The following is a 17,895-nucleotide window of genomic DNA, read 5'->3' as shown; positions in this document are numbered from 1 at the left end:
GGTTATGAATCTGTCCCTCCAGCATGTCCTATTTATTTCAGAGCTGAGGTTCAAGTCTCGGTAGCGTAGCTCGATGGGATTTGGATTTTCTGAGGTGCAGCATGTCCATTAATTCGGGTTGGACATGGCTTTATACGTCAGGCACAGATCGCCTCTGAACAGGAACATGCCACGAGTAGAGCTGGAGTTTCTTTAACCGGCATATGGCATCTGTTTGAGCCCTTTGATCTTCTTGGTGAGGTACTTTTCGGGTCTTTCCAGTTGCTGCAGGTGTTTGGTAGGTACATCCCAAAGAGGCATTGTACTCAATTATGGGCCTGATGAGGGATGAGTAAAGAGGCACGATGACCTCCCTAATCTAGATCTGAATCTCTTCATGATTAGGTGGGCTATATAAAATGTTTTTCTAACCACTTTGGCCACGTGGTTGTCAAATGAGAGATTGCTATCAACTTGGGTCCCCAGGTCCCTAATTACTTCTTCTGTACTTAATGGATTACCTCCTATGTGGTAATTTGTGGGCACTTTGTTTTGCCAAAGGGGATGACTATACATTTTTTGGCATTTAGCTTGAGGCCATGGCTCTGGCACCAGTTGTCTGTTTCTATGAGGCCCTTTTGGAGGATGCTTGTGTCGGCTGGAGAGTCGATTATGGTGCCCAGTTTGCAGTCATCTGCGAACTTGGTCAGCCACAGTCCTTCCGTGTTGGCCTGTACCTCCGAGAAATATATACCGAACAAGAGAGGTCCCAGGACTGAGCCTTGTGGGACACCACTTGTAACTGGTTTGGAGTCTGACATGCTCCAGCAAGTCTAGCCATGTGGGTTCTGTCCTTGAGCCAGTTTGCAATCCATCTAGTAACATAGGGGTTTATATTTAAGCTGGTGAGCTTGTCTATAATGCCCGAGTGGGGTATTGTATCGAAGGCTTTTGCGAGGTCCAGGTAGGCTGTGTGGACCACCTTCCCCTCGTCAATGGCCTTGGTGACTGTTTCAAAGAAATCAACCAGGTTTAAGAGGCAGGATCTGCCCTTAACAAAGCCGAACTGGGTAGGATCCAGTGTTTGTAGGTCCCTAATATCTTTATTTATGAGGTCCATGATGATTCTTTCCATAGCTTTGCAGACCAAGCTAGTCAGGATAGTTTCCAGGATCCGTTGAGGCACCACCTTTATGGAGAGGGACCACTGTTGCTGTACGCCACTCTTTGGGCACATATCCTGTAGTAAGGCTGAGATTGAACAATAGTTTTATGTTTGGGTTTAGCTCTTCTTGGAGTTCATGTAGGACGCAGCCCGGGACACCATCTGGTCCCATTGATGCTGTGTTTTTGCTTTGGAGAGGGCGGCTCTTACCTGAGCATCTGAGATGTCAGGGGGGCAGCATTCTGCTGGGATAGATATTTGCCCTTTTGGTGGGGAGCGGGGGGAGAAGTTTGCGCTGAACCTGTCAGCTAGGATGTTGGCAATGTCTGTGGGTTCGGTGTATTTTTTGTCATTTTGGACTAATTCTGAGCATATCTGGGAATTCCCACCCAGGTTCCTAACATAACTAAAGAAAGCCTTGTGATGATCCTTAGTGTCCTGTGCAATTTTTCTCTCGAAGCTGGCCTTAGACAATTTTATGTGTGCCCGTAGATTTTTGCTAATACTGATCAGTGATGTCTTCCCTTTTTGGGATTTAGCTCTATCATTTAGTAGCTTCCTCCTTCTATTGTATAGTTTGTTTATGGCTGGGGTCCACCAGACAGGACGTCTGCCTTTGGAGGATTGGGTCTTGGTTTTATTTGGGATCGCATGATCCATGCATTCCTGAAGGTGTTCATAGAATGCGTTTATAGAGGATTCTGCGGTCTGGGCTGTATTTTCCACAGGCCCGGGGGCTTTGAAGGATTCCACCTCAGTTTTGAGGAGTGTGAAATTTGCTTTAGAGAAGTTTTTCACTGTGGTTTTCTGGGCAGGGGGTGGGGTCGGGATGTGAATATCCAGTGAGATTAGTTTATGGTCTGATCTTACCAGTGAGGGATACACTTCTGGTCTGGAGCATAGAGTCCCCATGTTGGTGATGATCAGGTCCAGTATGGTTCCCCTCTTGTGGGAGTGGTAACAAGTTGTTCCATAGCATTTGAGTTTATAAATTCTAGGAACCTTTGGGCTAGGGTGTTGGAGCTAGAGTAATGCTCCCAGTCTATGTTTGGGTAGTTGAAGTCGCCCAATATAATGGTGTTTGGAGAGACCTTCATATTTTCCAGTGTTCTCAGGAAGGCCATTTGGGAGGGTGGTCTGTAGCAGGCTATAAACTGGAAGGCAGTTTTACCCACTGTTAGTTGCACATGGATAGTCTCTGATGCTTCGTGCTTTGCCACCAACCTGGAGGTGTGGGTATCTTTGATGAATATAGATACTCCCCCTCCTTTTGTGGTTCGGTCCAAGTTTTGGGGCCGAAAAGCATGGTATGAGGTATAACCTGGTAGTGCTGGGGTGCTCTCGGAAGCCCTGAACCAGGTTTCTGTTACTGCACAGATATCGATGTTCTCCATGCTAAGGAGAGTTTCGAGTGCGTGCATCTTGAGGTTTAGACTTCTGGCGTTGAGTACATTACTCTTAGTTTCTTATCCCTTGTGATACCTATGGAGGTGGGTTTGTCTTTTGAGCCTTGCCTAAAAAAGGCACTATGGGGGTAGCAAGAGCCTTTGCCAATATCCGAAAGCCCAGGGGTGACAGGTGCAAGCCATCCCTAGCGAAGCATCGTGGCTTGTCGAGCATATCATCCCAAGCTGACAGGCATTGGATCCCCTTTGAATGACACCAGTACTTAAGCCAATTGTTGAAATTGATCATCTTGTCTTCATATTGTGGCATCATTCTTGGTGAGGGTAAGATGCTACTCAAGGTCAGGGTCATACCGCCTGGGCTACATGCTCAGAGAGCTCCTTTATGTCTCTTTTCATGTAGTCCAGGGAGGTGCGTCTCAGGTCATTCACACCAGCATGGACAATGACTGAGTCATATTTGTACTTGCCTTGGAGTGACCTGAGTGCTTGTGTTATGTGGCGGATCCTAGCGCCTGACAGGCTGCTCACCGTGACCCTCTCCTTGTTCAGTCTGGTGAGCGGGACGTCAGTGTGCCTGACGATAGAGTCACCTATTACAAGTGTATCAGGTGTGCTGTTTAGTCTTAAGGGCTGTGACTGTTTGGCACACTGGCTTTGTGAGATATGTGTTGCACGTGTTTTGTTTTGGGGTAGCGGCTGCTTGGGTGTCTGCTTTTGAGGTCTCTGCTGCTTCAGCAGATCTTTATTTAGAGCCTCCGAGTATGTTTTGTGTGATTATGTGTTTGGTTTGCTGTCGTGGTAGGTCTATGTGAGACTGGAATTGTAGTGAGTGTGGTTTCCTTCTCCTCCTGACTGGTTATGCCAGTACTGAGTTGAGAGACTTTAGCCTCCAGTTTGGCTATATGGTTGCATCTCTCACATGTGTTGGAATTTGTTGGGAGGAGGAGAGGGTTGTCTGTGTACATGAGGCAGTTGTAACATTGCCTCAAGATTCCCAGATTCACCAGCTGGACCGGAGAGGAGATTGACAACTGACCTTTGGACATGCTAGAATAATATTGGGAATTCCTTAATAATTGAAAACAGGGCCAGTGGGGAGTGAGGGTGTAGTGCTTTTAATTTTTAGTGCTGACTTATATAATTGCTTTAGTGAGCAAGTGCCAGGTAACTTAAGTGCAATGTGTTACAGGTAACTTAAATGCAAAAACGACAAACAGTAACTTTCTTTCAAGTGAAACAAGGAAATAAGTACAGTAAGCAATGCAGATATCACTAGTGATCCACAGAAGCACTGAGAAGTCACAGATTAGGTGGAATTAGCATTCCAGGGAAATAACAAGCAAACAAACAACAAGCATATAAACAAAGCTAGATTCAGCTTTATTCAGATAGATTCAGTTGTATTTAGATAATAAATAAACTCATTAAGCTCAGTTAAAGTGCTCTTCCAAATCATAAAACAATCATCAACAAAGCGTTGATAAAAACATACATTATTAATATAAGGATTCTTATCACTACATATATGAACTTTCTCCCATTGATGTAGAACTAAATTACCATAGGTGTTGGCTACCGATGTACCCATAGCCACACCTGTGAGCTGTAAATATAACAGCTCATTGAACAAAACAATGTTATTGTTCAACACTACATCCAGAAGGAAACATATATTTTCAACAAATTTAACATTAGGGGAAGGTTGTGAAATCAAAAATTCTCTAATTGACTCAACGCCATATTCATTTGGTATTACAGTAAATAAACATGCGATATCTAATGTTACAAAATAATAATCTCCTTGTCTTAAGGGGGCATTTAAATTATTATACCAAAGCCGTAATTTACATAGCAAATCTGAAGTATCACGTAATACAGTAGTACATTTAAACAAAAAAAGGTTGCAGTTGCTTTTGTAAGTACATAGAAATCGGCTCGGTAATTCAACCCCCACCCGATACAATAGGCCTCATAGGGGGTATCAACATAGATTTATGGATCTTAGGGAGGCCATAGAGACATGAAATAACAGGACAAGGCACAGTAAAAAAATGAACTAAATCAAGGCTAATATCACCATTTAGTTGTAGGTCATAAATAACCATATTAACATAACTGACACATTTTTTAACATCCATAGGTTCATAGGTTCATACTAGGCTATCTGCCCGAGGGCATTTACAAGCCTAGCCCATCGTTTTGTGGCTTACGCCACCCCTTTAGTATGGGGAACTATACCCATTATTTTGCTGTGCCTCTGTCGAGCAGTGACACTGAGGTAATCCCTGGGGTATATCTGTGATCTCCCATCCATTGGTCAAGATTTCTCTTGAACAAGGCCAGCGAGGTGCTCTGCCTCACATGTACCGGGATTTTGTTCCACAGCATAGGGAGTCTTTGGGTGATGAATCTATCCCTCCAGCACGTCCTATTAATAGCCGTGTCAAGGTTTAAGTCTCCGCCTTGTGGCTCTGATGGATCTAGATTTTTTGAGGTGAAGCATATTCATCAAATCTGGGTTTGACATGGCCTTGTATGTTAGGCAAAGGTCACCTCTGGGCAAGCGACTGAATAGGGCGGGAGTTTTTTCAGTGGGGCAGCATAGGACAGTTTTTTGAGCCCTTTTATCTTTTGGGTGAGGAACTTTTGTGGCCTCTCCAGCTGCTGCAAGTGTCGGGTCAGATACATTCCGAATGGGGCATTGTACTCAATCATTGGTCTGATGAGTGATGAGTAAAGGGAGACTATGACCTCCCTTGATCTAGATGAGAATCCCTTCATGATAAGGTGGGCAATGTAGAAGGTCTTCCTAACTACTTTAGCTACATGGGTGTCGAATGACAGACTACTATCAACCTGGGTCCCCAGGTCCCTGATAACTTCTTCTGTGCTCAGTGGATTGCCACCTATTTGGTAGCTAGGGGTAACCTTGTTTTTCCGAAGGGTATGACTATGCATTTTTGGCATTTAACTTTAGGCCGTGGCTCTGGCACCAGTTATCCGTTTCTGTGAGACCCTTCTGAAGGATATCTGTATCAGATGTGTTTTCTACTATGGCAGTTTGCAGTCATCTGCAAACTTTGTCAGCCATAACCCTCCTGTGTTTGCTTGTACTGAAAAGTAGATGCCTAACTAGAGTGCGCCCAGGACTGAGGCCTGTGGGACACCACTTGTGACAGGCTTTGAGTCTGACATGGCGCCAGCAACTCTGACCTTGTGGGTTCTGTCACTCAGCCAGTTTGCAACCCATCTTGTGATGTATGGGTTGACATTTAAGCTGATGGGTTTTTCAATGATACCCGGATGGGGTATTGTATCGAAGGCCTTAGCCAGATCGAGGTAGGCTGTATGGACTGCCTTTCCCTCATCAATGGCTTTGGTGACTGTTTCAAAAGTCAACCAGGTTTAAAAGGCATGATCTGCCTTTGACAAAGCCAAACTGGGTTGGATCCAAAGTCTGCAAATTCCCTATGTCTTTATTTATGAGGTCCATTATGATCCTCTCCATGGCTTTGCAGATAAGGCTTGTCAAGCTAATGGGCGGTAATTTCCAGGGTCGGTGGAGGCACCGCCTTTGTGAAGTGGTACCACAGTTGCAGTGCGCCACTCCTGGCAACGTATCCAGAGGTAAGACTTTGATTAAACAGCTGTCCTAGCTGTGGGTTTAATTCCTCATTGAGTTCATGGAGCACACAGCCGGGACACCATCAGGTCCCATGGATGCTGTGTTTTTGCTTTGGAGAGAGCAGTTCTCACTTGGGCTGGAGATGTTTGGGGGCTGCAATCGTTTGGTATAGATATCTCTCCTTTTGGGAGGGGAGAAGTTTGCACTGAACCTGTCAGCCAGTATGTTGGCAATGTCTGTAGGATCAGTAATCTTCACATCATTTTGAACTAGCTCTGAGCATATCTGGGAGTTTCCTCCCAGGTTTCTAACATAGCTAAAGAAGGCCTTATGATTGTCTTTTGAGTCTTTAGCTATTTTTCTCTAAATTTGCTTTGGATGATTTTATGAGAGCTCTTAGTTTTTATTTATAGTGATCAAGGGTGTCTTACCTTTTAAGGATTTTGCTCTATCTTGTAGTAGCTTCCTCCTTTGTTGTAAAGTTTGTTTATGGCTGGGGTCCACCAGACTGGACGCTTGCCTTTGGTACAAAGAGTCTTTGTTTTGCTTGGGATTGCCTTATCCATGCAGTCCTGCAGGTGCTGGTAGAAGGCATTTGTAAGTGATTCAGCGGCTTGAGTACTGTTTCCGCCAGCTCGGGGCCTTAAAGGAGACCACACTAGTCTTTAGAAGTGTGAAGTCGGCTTTTGAGAAGTTCTTTACTGTGGTCTTTTTTTTATTTCAGGTGGGGTGGGATGAGGACCTCCAGCGAGATTAGTTGTGGTCTGATCTCACCAGTGAGGGTACACCTCGGTGTTGAACATTGTGCTCCCATGTTCGTGATGATGAGATCAAGTATGTTATCTCCTCTTGTGGGGATGGTGACTAGTTGTTCCATGGCATTTGAGTTTATGAATTCCAGGAACTTTTGGGCTAGGGTGTTTGGGCTTGAGTAGTGTTCCCAGTCTATATTAGGGTAATTGAAGTCACCTAGTATGATGGTGTTTGGTGATACATTTATCCCCTCTAGTGTTTTCAGGAAGGCCATGTGAGGTTCCTGAGTTTGTGAGGGTGGCCTGTAACATGCTACAATTTGCAGAGCAGTCTTGCCTATGGTTAATTGCACCTGGATGGTCTCCGATGCATCGTGCGTTGCCACCAGTCTTGAGGTGTGGGTGTCCTTGATGAATATGGATACCCCTCCTTTCTTGGTATTGTCCGGATTTTGGGGCGGAACGCATGATATGAGGTAAAACCTGATAGCGCTGGGGTGCTCTCAGGAGCCTTGAACCAGGTTTCTGTCACAGCACAGACATCGATGTTCTCCATACTGAGAAGGGCCTCGAGTGCATTTTGAGATTTAGACTTCTGGCATTGAGCAGCATTACCCTTAGTTTTTTCCTTTTTGTGTTCTAGGGTGGTAGGTTTAGAATTTGAGCCTTGCCTAAAAAGGCACTATGGGGTGGCAAGAGCCTTTGCCAATATCCAGAATCCCAGGGTGACAGGTGCAAGCCGTCCCTTGAAGCAGCGTGGCTTGTCCAGCATGTCATCCCAGGCAGACAGACACTGGATCCCCTTTGAATGACACCAGTGTTTAAGCCAATTGTTAAAGCTGATCATCTTATCTCTGTATTGTGGCATCATTCTTGGTGAAGGTAGGATACTGCTCAAGGTCAGGGTCATACCTGCCTGGGCTACATAATCAGAGAGCTCCTCAATGTCTCTTTTCATGTAGTCCAAGGAGGTACGTCTCAGGTCGTTTACACCAGCGTGGACAATGACTGAGTCATATTTGTACCTGCTGTTGAGAGACCTGAGTGCTTGTGTTATGTGGCGGATTCTAACGCCCGACAGGCAGCTTACTGTGACTTTCTCCTTACTCAGTCTGGTGAGCGGGACGTCAGTGTGTCTGACTATGGAGTCACCAATGACTAGTGTGTCTGGCATTGTGTTTGGCCTTAAGGGCTGTGACTGTTTGACACTCTGAATCACCAATCCATAGGTGTAATGCATTTAAAAGCTTTAGCATCATCGAGTAAATTAGAAACTGAACACATGTACCTATATCGGTCCATAAGGACCACTACACCACCTTTATCCGCTTGTTTAATTACTATATCATTACTAATTTGTAAACTCTTTAGCGCTTTATGTTCCTCATATGTTAAATTAAAAGACCTTATTTTCAAGGAATCAGAGTACAAAACATCTCAAATCTCTTTCACATACATCATGAAAAGCTGTTAAAACAGGTACACTAGTAGGTATAAATGTACTGCGTCGTTTGCAGGAGGTTTCGAGAGAAACAGAATCACCAAACAAAAGTTTCAAATTAACGTTCCTAATAAATTGTTTAACATCTGTAAGTGCAGCTACTAAATTATCATTAACTGTAGGAATGAAATTAAGCCCCTTATGTAAAAGGGAAAAGTGGGCAGCCTGCAAATAAAATGCTGAAAGATTCAATGTACCTCTCTCTATTTTCGGCTTATCTTGCCCTGTCCTAAAGGGCTTTCATTTTTTCCGCTTAGCGGAGACCATCGGCTGTCCCGTAAACGACTTCCTTCTAGGGGAAGACCGCTCAGATACCGTTTCAGGTTGGTCCAAATGGAAACGCTTCTGTGTAAAATTAAGGGTAAGCTGTTGGGATCTTTTTGTAACATTAGAACGCATGTTGAGATCTTTTAGATCAGGTTAGATCAGCACACTTCTGCCATAACAGTGCAGAAAAAAATAACTTCTTAATGTAGAACAGCTGTCTCGGGGCCCAAGTGTAACAAGACCATATAACCTACCTACACACAACTCTACAACTAACAGATGCAATGTAATAGAGTACAATTAACACTCTTCCCCAAAAGTAAATAACTGAACTATAAATTACATTTCACAGAAATATTTGCATTTAACTGAAAGCTTTGACACACACCCAATTACTATTTCACATCATGCCCCCCCCCCCCAAAAAAAACAAACAAATAAAAATGTGGGGTAATTAATTAAAAATGAAACACTGATGCTTCCCAACCTGCCTGTTAAACAGAGGAATTTAAGGAATAGGTAGTGGCATCATTCAAAAGTTATTACGGTAAATAGCAATATCCTCAGAAGTTATAGCTAATGAGTGGAATAAAATGAAAACAGAATTTAATAACAAGATAGAAATAAGAGAAAAATATGTTTAAGAAATAACAGGAATTACTTCAAGGAGTTGACAGAAGTTAAAGTACTGCAGAAAAAGGGGAGGCACAAATGTAGACCTGATAAAGAGAAAATATGGGAGTATCTTATGCAAAAGTTTAGAAAGACTGCTGTTAAGCAACCATTTTTTGATAATTCCAGAGCTCAAAAAAGATTGGCATAAGGACTTAGTAGAAATCAAGTAACAAAGTTAAGGAATCTATAACCAGTAATCATGTAGAGGTTTTAGACATATTTCAGAAATGCTATGAAAATTTGTATAAAGCACAGAAATGTGTAAAACAAGAACAGCGAGCACAAACGGAAATATTTACACAAGAATTAATTATGCTAAGCTTAGAGGTAGATGAGGCTCAACAACTAATACAAGGGAGGAGGAGAACAGACAAAAATGGTTATGTATAATCAATCTTCAGGAAAGCGTCCAAGAACAGATGGTATTCCTGTGGAAATTTAAAAATTAAAAGGGAAAAAAGTAAAAGATTTGGAAGATTTTATTTAACAGTATTTTACAAAGGAGGGGCACCAACATCTTGGAAGAAAGTAGTGGTAGCTGTAAGACAAACACCCATCATCATATAGACCAATTTCAGTTTTAAAACATGATCAACTGTTTCTCTATACCAGCTAAAAGAATGGCAATGGTCCTGCCAAAATTGATAGAGAAGGATCAAGGTGGTTTTGTAGAGGGGAAGCAAACATTTGACAACATAAATAAAACAATGACTCACAGGGAAGCAGAATGTAAGAAAATACTATTGTTCTTGGTAGGTCTTGATACAGAGAAAGCATTAAAAAGAGTAAGCTGGGATTTCTTTGGTACGGCAATGGAAAAATATGCATTCCATGATGCAACTGTACGTTTAATTATGAGGTTATATAAAGGATATGAGGCAATAATTAAAGTGGGAGTGTTCCTCTCTGATAAGATGCAGCTGAACAGAGGAACCAGGCAAGGGTGTTGTCTTTCCCTTTTGTTATTTGGTTTATATTTAAGCCACGAGCAAAGAAAACAATTGACTCAGAAATACCAGCATACAATTGATATGGTAATAAAACAAAAACTGACCATTTACAGATGATATTTTATGCTTAATAAATCTGGAAAAAGACATCTCAGTGTTGTGAAACACTAAGAACGTTCCAAATCTTTTCAGAATACAAAATGAATGAAAATAAAACAAAGACGATAGCTGTAAATTATGCACCCATATACAAATTGGTTCAGCAATACCCATACTTACGGGGACACGATGTGATGAAGTATATAGGAGTATGGATTAAAAGGATTCTGTTATGGCAGCCAAGGATATGAGGGAAGAGACTAAAAGGATAATACAAAAGCTGAGAAACTAGAAGCTTTTCTTTATGGATATGGATAGTAACATACAAGCAATGAAAATGCTTTTACAGTTCCTTTACTTTTACATACAAGTCAGGTATATTTTTATCTGCCAGAGAAGATGTGGGCAATAAATAATGAGTTAAAGGAATTTATATGGAAGGGCAAGAGTTAAGTGGAATAAGCTGATCCTTCCAAAAGAATAGGGTAGTTTAGGATTAATTCAGAGTTAAACAGTTAAGGCTCATATACATAACACAAGCAGAAGGTTATAATGCAAAATGGAAAGAAATAATGAAGTTTTGGATGTGGATCCCCAAGTAGGATAACAGAATACTGCATTTATAAATGGCAAAAAATATTCTTATTCTAAGATCCGAGCCAACATGAGAATGGAGAAAGGAGATTTTGCTAATAGGGATGACTAGGGGTACACAAAACAGACAACAGGGGGCTGAAATTTATTGGGGGGAAACTGGCAAAGGAACCACACTAATGGGAGCAAATGACTAGAGAAGTAATGGTAATAGACTGAAATGAAACAGACTACATTTGGACAGTAGGCTACAGACTGCCTTACCTACAAGTGACTGACAGACTACAGGCAAAGAGAAAGGGATAAGGGAGTCTTGAATACAAACCTGCTGTGGTGGAGTTTTAGTCAAATCTAAACCAAAAGGTTTGACTTCCAACATGGCTGCACATTTTGTAACAGCTTAATTCTGGCTCTCCCAGTCTGAAAACTAGAATTCAGCAGAGAAAGCCAGTGGACCAAGATTTCTAGGTAAATTTCAGTAACTGACTAGTACGTGCAGTGGTTGGATACCAGGAAAATAAGAAATATAAAGGACCTATCAGCTACAAAAGGTGAGAAGAAAAATCAGATTGGGAGAAGTACTGCAGTTGTTCACAAGAAGCAGTGCAAATTCCAGACATGACTTCCAGTAACCTAGATGAAAGTATAAAGCAGCTACACACAGACCTAGTTAAAATAAACCAAAAAACTGATGGAGTATATCAACACAAACAATAAAAAGCTGGAAATGGAAGCTTTAAGCAGATATTCAGACAAGGTGACAAAACTGCAAAACTCAGAGGCTGAAATGAAAAGGCTGGTTGAATATGAAAATGCACAAGAGGTTTAAAAAAATAATAGAATTAGAGGATAGAACATGTAGGGAAAACCTGACATTTTCTGCTGTACCACAGAACCTGGAAGGAACAGACTGTATTCATAGGTTCATACTAGGCTATCTGCCCTAGGGCATTTATAAGCCTAGCCAGAGTGTGTTTGGCTTTCGCCACCCATTTTAAATTAATTCTGCTATGCCCTTTTTCGAGGTTAGTATACTGTGCCTCTGTCTAACAGTGACACAGAAGTGATACCCGGGGTAAACCCACGATCTCCCATCCACTCATCAAGATTCCTCTTGAAGAGAGTCAATGAGGGACTCAGCCTCTGGGTTATGAATCTGTCCCTCCAGCATGTCCTATTTATTTCAGTGCTGAGGTTCAAGTCTCTCGAGTGCGTAGCTTGATGGGATTTGGATTTTCTGAGGTGCAGCATGTCCATTAATTCCAGGTTGGACATGGCTTTATACGTCAGGCACAGATCGCCTCTGAGCAGGCGGTATGCCACTGAGTAGAGCTGGAGTTTCTTTAACCGGGCAGCATATGGCATCTGTTTGAGCCCTTTGATCCTCTTGGTGAGGTACTTTTGGGGTCTTTCCAGTTGCTGCAGGTGTCTGGTAAGGTACATCCCAAAAGGGGCATTGTACTCAATTATGGGCCTGATGAGGGATGAGTAAAGAGGCACGATGACCTCCTCTGATCTAGATGTGAATCCCTTCATGATTAGGTGGACTATATAAAATGTTTTTCTAACCAATTTGGCCACGTGGTTGTCAAATGAGAGATTGCTATTAACTTGGGTCCCCAGGTCCCTAATTACTTCTTCTGTACTTAATGGATTACCACCTATGTGGTAATTTGTGGGCACTTTGTTTTTGCCAAAGGGGATGACTATACACTTTTTGGCGTTTAGCTTGAGGCCATGGCTCTGGCACCAGTTGTCTGTTTCTATGAGGCCCTTTTGGAGGATGCTTGTGTCAGCTAGAGAGTCGATTTATAGTGCCCAGTTTGCAGTCATCTACAAACTTGGTCAGCCAGACTCCTTCCGTGTTGGCCTGTACCTCAGAGAAATATATACCGAACAAGAGAGGTCCCAGGACTGAGCCTTGTGGGATGCCACTTGTAACTGGTTTGGAGTCTGACATGGCTCCAGCAATTCTAACCATGTGGGTTCTGTCCTTGAGCCAGTTTGCAACCCATCTAGTGACATAGGGGTTTATATTTAAGCTGGTGAGCTTATCTATAATGCCCGAGTGGGGTATTGTATCGAAGGCTTTTGCGAGGTCCACGTAGGCTGTGTGGACCACCTTCCCCTCGTCAATGGCCTTGGTGACTGTTTCAAAGAAATCGACCAGGTTTAAGAGGCAGGATCAGCCCTTAAAAGCCGAACTGGGTAGTATCCAGTGTCTGTAGGTCCCTAATATCTTTATTTATGAGGTCCATGATGATCCTTTCCATAGCTTTGCAGACCAAGCTAGTCAGGCTTATGGGGCGATAGTTTCCAGGATCCGTTGAGGCACCACCTTTGTGGAGAGGGACCACTGTTGCTGTACGCCACTCTTTGGGTACATATCCTGTAGTAAAGGCTGAGATTGAACAGTAGTTTTATGTTTGGGTTTAGCTCTTCTTGGAGTGCATGTAGAACACAGCCCGGGACACCATCTGGTCCCACGGATGCTGTGTTTTTGCTTTGGAGAGGCGGCTCTTACCTGAGCATCTGAGATGTCAGGGGCAGCACTCTGCTGGGATAGATATTTGCCCTTTTGGTGGGGGGGGGGGTTTGCTCTGAACCTGTCAGCTAGGATGTTGGCAATGTCTGTGGGTTCAGTGTATCTTTTGTCATTTTGGACTAATTCTGAGCATATCTGGGAATTACCACCCAGGTTCCTAACATAACTAAAGAAAGCCTTGTGATTATCCTTAGTGTCCTGTGCAATTTTTCTCTCGAAGCTGGCCTTAGACGATTTTATGAGTGCCCGTAGTTTTTTGTTAATACTGATCAGAGATGCCTTCCCTTTTTGGGATTTTGCTCCATCATGTAGTAGCTTCTTCCTTCTATTGTATGGTTTGTTTATGGCTGGGGTCCACCAGACAGGACGTCTGCCTTTGGAGGATTGGGTCTTGGTTTTATTTGGGATTGCATGATCCATGCATTCCTGAAGGTGTTCATAGAATGTGTTTATAAAGGATTCTGCGGTCTGGGCCATATTTTCCATAGGCCCGGGGGCTTTGAAGGATTCCACCTCGGTTTTGAGGCGTGTGAAATGTGCTTTAGAGAAGTTTTTCACTGTGGTTTTCTGGGCAGGGGGTGGGGTCGGGATGTGAATATCCAGTGAGATTAGTTTATGGTCTGATCTTACCAGTGAGGGATACACTTCTGGTCTGGCGCATCGAGTCCTCATGTTGGTGATGATCAGGTCCGGTATGTTTTCCCCTCTTGTGGGAGTGGTAACAAGTTGTTCCACAGCATTTGAGTTTATAAATTCTAGGAACCTTTGGGCTAGGGTGTTGGAGCTAGAGTAATGCTCCCAGTCTATGTTTGGGTAGTTGAAGTCGCCAAATATAATGGTGTTTGGAGAGACCTTCATATTTTCCAGTGTTCTCAGGAAGGCCGAGTGGGTTTCCTGGGTTTGGGAGGATGGTCTGTAGCAATCTATAAACTGGAAAGCAGTTTTACCCACTGTTAGTTGCACATGGATAGTCTCTGATGCTTCGTGCTGTGCCACCAACCTGGAGGTGTGGGTATCTTTGACGAATATTGATACTCCCCCCTCCTTTTGTGGTTTGGTCCAAGTTTTGGGGCCGAAAAGCATGGTATGAGGTATAACCTAGTAGTGCTGGGGTGCTCTCGGGAGCCTTGAACCAGGTTTCTGTTACTGCACAGATATCGATGTTCTCCATGCTAAGGAGAGTTTAGAGTGCGTGCATCTTGAGGTTTAGACTTCTGGCTTTGAGTAGCATTACTCTTAGTTTCTTATCCCTTGTGATACCTATGGAGGTGGGTTTGTCTTTTGAGCCTTGCCTAAAAGAGGCACTATGGGGGTAGCAAGAGCCTTTGCCAATATCCAAAAGCCCAGGGGTGACAGGTGCAAGCCATCCCTAGCGAAGCATCGCGGGTTTGTCGAGCATGTCATCCCAGGCTGACAGGCATTGGATCCCCAAGCCAATTGTTGAAATTGATCATCTTGTCTTCATATTGTGGCATCATTCTTGGTGAGGGTAAGATGCTACTCAAGGTCAGGGTCATACCGGCCTGGGCAACATGCTCAGGGAGCTCCTCTATGTCTCTTTCCATGTAGTTCAGGGAGGTATGTCTCTAGTCATTCACACCAGCATGGACAATGACTGAGTGATATTTGTACTTGCCTTGGAGTGACCTGAGTGCTTGTGTTATGTGGCGGATCCTAGCACCCAACAGGCAGCTCACCGTGACCTTCTCCTTGTTCAGCCTGGTGAGCGGGACGTCAGTGTGCCTGACGATAGAGTCACCTATTACAAGTGTATCAGATGTGTTGTTTAGCCTTAAGGGCTGTGACTGTTCGGCACACTGGCTTTGTGAGCTATGTGTTGCACGTGTTTTGTTTTGGGGTAGCGGTTGCTTGGGTGTCTGCTTTGGAGGTCTCTGCTGCTTAGGCAGATTGTTATTTAGAGCCTCCGAGTATGTTTTTGTGTGTTTATGTGTTTGGTTTGCTGTCGTGGTAGGTCTATGTGAGACCGGAATTGTAGTGAGTGTGGTTTCCTTCTCCTCCTGACTGGTTACGCCAGTACTGAGTTGAGAGACCTTAGCCTCCAGTTTGGCTATATGGTTGCATCTCTCACATGTGTTGGAATTTGTTGGGAGGAGGAGAGGGTTGTCTGTGTGCATGAGGCAGTTGTAACTTTGCCTCAAGATTCCCAGATTCACCAGCTGGAACGGAGAGGAGATTGACAACTGACCTTTGGACATGCTAGAATAGTATTTGGAATTCCTTTATAATTGAAAATAAGGGCCAATGGGGAACACGGTACTCAAGGGGAGTTTTTTGAGGGTGTAGTGCTTTTAATTTTTTAGTGCTGACTTATATAATTGCTTTAGTGAGCAAGTGCCAGGTAACTTAAATGCAATGTGTTACAGGTAACTTAAATGCAAAAATGACAAACAGTAACTTTCTTTCAAGTGAAACAAGGAAATAAGTACAGTAAGCAATGCAGATATCACTAGGGATCCACAGAAGCGCTGAAAAGCTGCGTTTTAGGTGGAATTAGCGTTTCAGGGAAATAACAAGCAAACAAACAACAAGCATACAAACAAAGCTAGATTCAGCAGGCCTAGATCTAGTCTATGCTACAGCAAACAAGGTGTACCAATTTCAGTAAGAAACAGTTCAAATACGCAGGCACTATAAGCCTTTAACCAGAAATTCCCAGCTCAGAAGGGCAGAGTCCAGCCTCTCCTCCCACAAGAGTGCAGACCACAAACCTTCTTAATGTAAAATAACTGGCCTGAAGCCCAAGTGCTTAATCCAAAAGACTTAGAATGATAGCTACACTTTAATCAAGTTACTACCAAGCAGTAATAAATACAATTGAATACTTTAAAGAATGCCTGGATTAGTGCTCAAGTTATACAAACAAAGATAGCTTCAGCAGGCCTGGATCTAGTCTATGCTACAGCAAACAAGGTGTACCAATTTCAGTAAGAAGCAGTTCAAATATGCAGGCACTATAAGCCTTTAACCAGAAATTCCCAGCTCAGAAGGGCAGAGTCCAGCCTCTCCTCCCACAAGAGTGCAGACCACGAACCCTCTTAATGTAAAATAACTGGCCTGAAGCCCAAGTGCTTAAACCAGAATTAATACACTTTTAGAATAACAGACACTGAGCCCTCAATCAGCAGTTCCCAACTTAGAAGGATGTAAGCTACCTGTTCTGCCACTACAGTGCAGACCACAAACCTTCTTAATGTAAAACAACTGGTCTGAAGCCCAAGTGCTTAAACTAAAAGGCTTAGAATGAGTTACACCAAGCAGTAATAAATACAACTGAGTACTTTTAAGATGACGCAAAAGCAAAATAAAGTAGGAAGAAACACAAATACAGTAAAAGCAGAAAAAAAAAAATTTTTTTTATTGAGTGAGCAAATGAGATGGGCCCAGGAGTTACAGGACAGAAACAAGTGCAAATGCAGGCCTTCAAATCAGAAAGTTGAGAGAGATGGAACACCGCCCAAACGGCCAATAACTACAAATTCTGGGCCAGAACCACTCTATATGTGGTAGACAGGTTACCTAATGCTTACCACTCCCACTGATAAGCTAGAAGGCTTCCCTCCAACACAGAAAGGCTTGGGGGCTCAGAAACTTACAAACAGTCCTGGATATAGCAAATCTGTATCTGGAACACTAATTACAGGAAAGGTAGGAAACAGGCTTACAATTTTTTTTTTCAGAAAAGTAGCAAAAACAGTAGTAAAAATAATTCACATGCAGTGCAAGCTGACACACTTGAGTATGTAGCAATATTAGTCCACACACAGTTTGAAAAAATGTAATTAAATTAAAAAGGACTAAAAGCAAGTGCAGAAAGGGTTTATTAGGTAGAATGCAGTAAAGAGATGGGACTGGGGGAGTGTCCTAGATCAAATCTACAGTGGGGCGGGCACTGCAAAAGCCACCAAATTTAAACTACAACCAGGAACGGGGGTGTTTCAACAGAGATGTGAGGAATCACAGTGCAAATTATAAAACCAAAAAAATATATACTGATCTCTGTATATTTGCACTAAGCAACAATTTAACTCTATAATACAGAAAAATATACTCAGCTCTATATATTTGCAGATAGTCTTGTAAGGCAGTCTCTCAGCACACAGTTCCAATTTAAATTTAAATTAATTTTATGAAAGCACATATTCACAACAGGAATTGTTAATTGAAAAGTGTGCATTGTGTGTATGCTCCAAATCTGGCTACTAGAAAACAACCTAGACCTTTAATAGTAAAGATGCAGTCTTCCCATCAGGAGTTGATTCTGACAAAACGCTGGCAAAAGGACAAAGTACTAACAGTGGGAGACAGCAGCGTGC

At 42.9% G+C, this 17,895-nt stretch overlaps 1 protein-coding gene across 1 annotated transcript in view; it reads right to left on the bottom strand.

Annotated features, from left to right (window-relative positions):
* SAMHD1 (SAM and HD domain containing deoxynucleoside triphosphate triphosphohydrolase 1) overlaps positions 1-17,895 on the bottom strand; it is a gene marked incomplete in the record, with an annotated part of 1,343,678 nt that overhangs the window by 1,129,342 nt on the left and 196,441 nt on the right.

The sequence above is a fragment of the Protopterus annectens genome, chromosome 12.part0 (assembly GCF_019279795.1).
Source record: "Protopterus annectens isolate FY-2018-M chromosome 12.part0, PAN1.0, whole genome shotgun sequence".
In the NCBI taxonomy this organism is placed as follows: Eukaryota; Metazoa; Chordata; order Ceratodontiformes; family Protopteridae; genus Protopterus; species Protopterus annectens.
This window is presented reverse-complemented; position numbering and strand designations above follow the sequence as displayed.